Genomic DNA, 4,994 nt, shown 5'->3' on the forward strand with positions numbered 1-4,994 from the left:
TCATTAACTGCTTGGTGGGAAGAAGAGAGAGAAGGGAGGGGTCTGTGAGCGCCACCGCTTGTTGCGAAGTGAAGTTTCTACAACTGGTGGGAAGAAGAGAGAGAAGGGAGGGGTCTGTGAGCGCCACCGCTTGTTGCGAAGTGAAGTTTCTACAACTGGTGGGAAGAAGAGAGAGAAGGGGGGTCTGTGAGCGCCACCGCTTGTTGCGAAGTGAAGTTTCTACAACTTGTAACGACTACCACATAAGGGCAGTATTCATTTAGTTTCTGAATTTTTGCCATTAGCCTACAGTTAGGTAAGATAGTACTTGTTCAGGTGGTGAAGTCCTATCATTTATCGTTAGATGTTGCCTGAAATAAATAATGTCGTGCAACAGAGTCCTTTGCAATGGGCCCTAATGTCAGTCACCCCTGGACCAGATGTCAGTTCTTCCACCAGGTTCGACTAAACAAGGTTCAGACCAGCCTTCCATAAGTACATGGTCATGAGAGCATATTAAGAAGGAAGACGGATTTACTCTTTGGCTCCAGTGAATAATAGAGCAGGAGTCAGAAGGATGAGATGAACTGGGGCTTAAAGAGGCTAAAAAGATCATAGTCCATTAGAAATGTAGTGCGTATTTCATACTCACCCCCTCTCCCTGCCTTCTTGAAAATGAATCCCTAGAGTCCCACTTAGCAACATTGCTCCTCCATTGGGACTGAAAGAGGTGCTATGTGTTGCTCCTCACCTGCATAATAACAGATAATAAGAAACGTCCCCTTATGGATTGGATAAGTGGTCGAAATATGGCGTAAATTCCACCTAGCCTATCAGAAGGCAAGGTGAAAATATTATAATATTCCAGACAACTATCCACTCCATTCATATCTACACAAGTGTCTTGTGAGTAGTGGGTAGGTGTTGATTTAGGACTGGGTGATTGGTGTTGTGTCGTATCAGGCAGGTAGTTTACCTACAGTTTACAAATACAGGAAGAGCCAAGTGCCCTTTTCTGCCCTTAGCTTGGTAGGACACGGTTGTCTCTCTTCTTTCCTTCAGCGCAGCCTGGGCCATGAGCTGCTGTGAGATGTCACTGATGTTCAGAATGTCTCACCCACTAGGCTACTCTACTGGATGGCCACAGAGGCCCACAGAGGCCTCACCCTAGGCTACTCTACTGGATGGCCACAGAGGCCTACAGATGGCCTCACCCACTAGGCTACTGGATGGCCACAGAGGCCTCACCCACTAGGCTACTCTACTGGATGGCCACAGAGGCCTCACCCACTAGGCTACTGGATCTCACCCACTAGGGATGGCCACAGAGGCCCCAGGCTACTCTACTGGATGGCCACAGAGGCCTCACCCACTAGGCTACTCTACTGGATGGCCACAGAGGCCTCACCCACTAGGCTACTCTACTGGATGGCCACAGAGGCCTCACCCACTAGGCTACTCTACTGGATGGCCACAGAGGCCCCACTAGGCCCCACCCTAGGCTACCTGGGAAAGAGGTGGAGAAGACACTGGGAAAAGTGGAGAAGGGGAAATCCTCCGTCCTCCATCTATAGAACAGAAGCTCTAATCTTAGATTTAAGACTCCAGCATGTCCCTAGATCCACTAATGTGTTTCCCTGGTCCAAGTGTTAAGTCAGTTCTTGTCATGACGGACTTAAGGAACCGCAGAGGCACCCGAATGAATGTGAGAGTAAAGCAATGAATTAGTTGTTCAGACAGTGTTTCTCCACTACCACAGCTATAAATACTTATCAAGGGCTCAGAAATAAACATTGAATTAACAGTCATTAATAAAAGGCTAATTCTGTCCAACAACAATTCCAGAAACTGCATGACCTGTCCTGTTGGCTGTGAGATGTAGGTGTTTACTGGCCATACAATGTTAGATAAAGGGCCAGAAAAGTGATTGTTTGACTGGGGGACATGCATTCGTACCAGGCACCCTCTTCAAGTAGTAGACTAAATCTACACTGGTGTAATATTAGAGGCATATTCAGAGTCCATAGACTGAAATGGTATTGAAGTATTTTTGTTTGTGTTTTATTTGTCTTTACGTTTGAACCTTGTGTACTCCAAAAGCCTCCTTGTGGCCAGACTGCAGTCACTGGCACTGTGGGATTAGTACTTACAAATGAGATTGCCTCTAATCTTTTGATGGTATTTGGACGTTCACAAGAGAGGCAATGACAACTGCAGTCAGCTGGGAAGAAGTTAATAAGAAGAGTCTTCAGGGTGTTTTTCAGGGTCTCCCACAATACAGTTGATCAAGATATCCAAATGTATCCTAATATGGAGGAGACACTTCCTTTTCTCTCACATGAGAAATCACTGATCTTGTGAGATTGTGTGTGTAACCATGATACCAATGATTCACTCCATCCTAGGCGTCATTGTCAATGTGCTGAGGGATCAATTAAAAATCTCTTTGTGCTGGAATAAACAGGCCAATTCAAATCATACACTGCTGTCCTGGAGCATTTCCTAGTATGACCTGGAGCATTTCCTAGTGACCTGAGCATTTCCTAGTATGACCTGGAGCATTTCCTAGTATGACCTGGAGCATTTCCTAGTATGACCTGGAGCATTTCCTAGTATGACCTGGAGCATTTCCTAGTATGACCTGGAGCATTTCCTAGTGTTTCCATATATTTCAGTTTATTAGTACCGGGTTGGACCCCTCTGCCTCCAGAAATGCCTGAATTCTTTGGGGCATGGAAACGTTGCTCAATGGGACCTAACGTGTGCCAGGAAGACGTACCCCAAACCATTACACCACTGCCACCAGCCTGTAACGTTGACATCAGGCAGGATGGGTGATGAACTCTTACTGCTTTTTGCCAATTCCTGATTCTGCAATCAGCATGACGCAACAGGAACTGTAATTTGTCGGACCAGGCAATGCTTTTCCACTCCTCAATTGTCCAGTGTTGTTGATAGCGTGCCCACTGGGTCTGCTTCTTCTTGTTTTTAGCTGATAGGAGTGGAACCGGGTGTGTGACAAGAACAGAGGAGTTGTGCGTTCCGAGATGCCTGTACTGCGCCTTTATTTGCCTGTTTGTGGCCCGCCTGTTAGCTTGCACGATTCTTGCCATTCTCCTTTGACCTTTCATCAACGAGTTATTTTCCCCCACAGGACTGCCGCTGACTGGATGTTTTTTGTATCTCGCACCCTTCTCGGTAAATCCTAGACATTGTCGTGTTTTAAAAGCCCAGGAGGCCAGCCGTTTCTGACATACTGGAACTGGTGCGGCTGGGACTGATGATCATACCACGCTCAAAGTTGCTTAGGTCACTAGTTTGGCCCATTCTAACGTTTAATCGAACAGTAACTGAATGCCTCGATGCCTGTCTGCCTGATTTTTATAGCAAGCCACAGCCACTTGACTCACTGTCTGAAGAAGCCAACCATTTTCGTGAATGGGGTGGTGTACCTAATAAACATCCCTATACATGGGCTACGCACTTAAGACCCCATATGTGTTAACCAAACCACACATTCAAAGACTCACGAAGGACACACATCAGGGAACTAAGACATTCATAGTAAAGTCTCTGTACAATACCCCAGATATAATAATAATAATAATACATTTGATTTCCAGACACCTTTCAGGACACTCATCTTACATTAAAATGCCTACATAAAATCTAGTGCATATCCTCAGCCAGATCTAGACAGGACTGTTAATATGAGAGGATGTAAATTGGGATGAGTGAAGAGGGCATGGCTCTTCCTTTGGGTTTCTTCATATTATCTCATAGGCTCAATCCACTTTTGCAGGTTTAGTAAAATGGAAAGACCCACAGGTAGGTCAGGGGTGGCCAACCATCCTCCTGGAGAGCTACAGTACTGGGTGTCTGTAAAACAACAACTATTTGTTAGATATTATGCTTCATTGTTGGCTAACCTATTAATTTATTTTAACATTTCATACAGATGGCTGGTCATAAAGTTTAACATTTGTGGCATAATATAAATTATTATGATGAACAAAACATTTGAGCTTTTTTCCACTGAGGATCAATCAAATTCATAATCTGTTATCTACATAATCTGTTATTTACTTGCCCTGTGCTGTAAAGCCTAACCCATCACCTTCCTGTATGTCTCCAGCAGTGGAGGCTGCTGAGAGGACGACGGCTCATAATAATAGCTGGAATGGAGCATAATGGCTGGAATGGAATGGTATCAAACCAGTCACTCAATTCCAACCATTGTTATGAGCCGTCCTCCCTTCAGCTACTTCCACTGGACTCCAGGCAGTTGTTTATTCTATTGTGTTGTGGGTAAACGCAACAATAATTGCTAAACCCATGTGTATTTCTAATTGCTTAACCATCTTTCGCTTCACTCCATTCACACCACTGGGTCCCTGATCTGCCCTACTAACTGTGCAGTTGTCAAGCTAGAGGAACACCTTTGTGTCCTGGGGGGCCTGTATTATCTCCCCTAGGACCCAGCACTAGGGCATATGGACCTTGCACGGAAAACAATTGGCCATATATCAGCAAAACAAATTGAATGTCTGCATGCTGATTGTTGCTCCCTTCAAATAAACTCAGGGAAGGAGTCACAAATGATATGAGGTACATTTACTTTAGTGTATTAAAGTCTATCATACATTATAACTTGGATTTGATGGTGTCATTGGCTTTTGGGTCATACAAATATGTTGTGAGTGTGTTTTCCCCCATTCTCGCTAATTTTATTTTGGCATATTGAAATTTGATTGGGAAATGATGTAGCATTGCTGCCCTCTGGAGTTTAAATGTATTATTCCACTTGATCTTCACCCAACAATTTAATGAAAAGCAAAGCATAAGGATGATAATCAGATATTCATAATTGATTAGTAATGCCTGACCTGTGTCTATAAATTCCTGTCTGTCATGTGAACTGATAGAGATGGTGGTTGTTAAGAGAATATAGACACGTTATACATAGCGCCTGTCTAGTCTTAACTAAACGTTAAACTGCTATAATAATAAAAGAG

The sequence above is a fragment of the Oncorhynchus gorbuscha genome, unplaced genomic scaffold (assembly GCF_021184085.1).
Source record: "Oncorhynchus gorbuscha isolate QuinsamMale2020 ecotype Even-year unplaced genomic scaffold, OgorEven_v1.0 Un_scaffold_1413, whole genome shotgun sequence".
Taxonomy (NCBI): domain Eukaryota; kingdom Metazoa; phylum Chordata; class Actinopteri; order Salmoniformes; family Salmonidae; genus Oncorhynchus; species Oncorhynchus gorbuscha.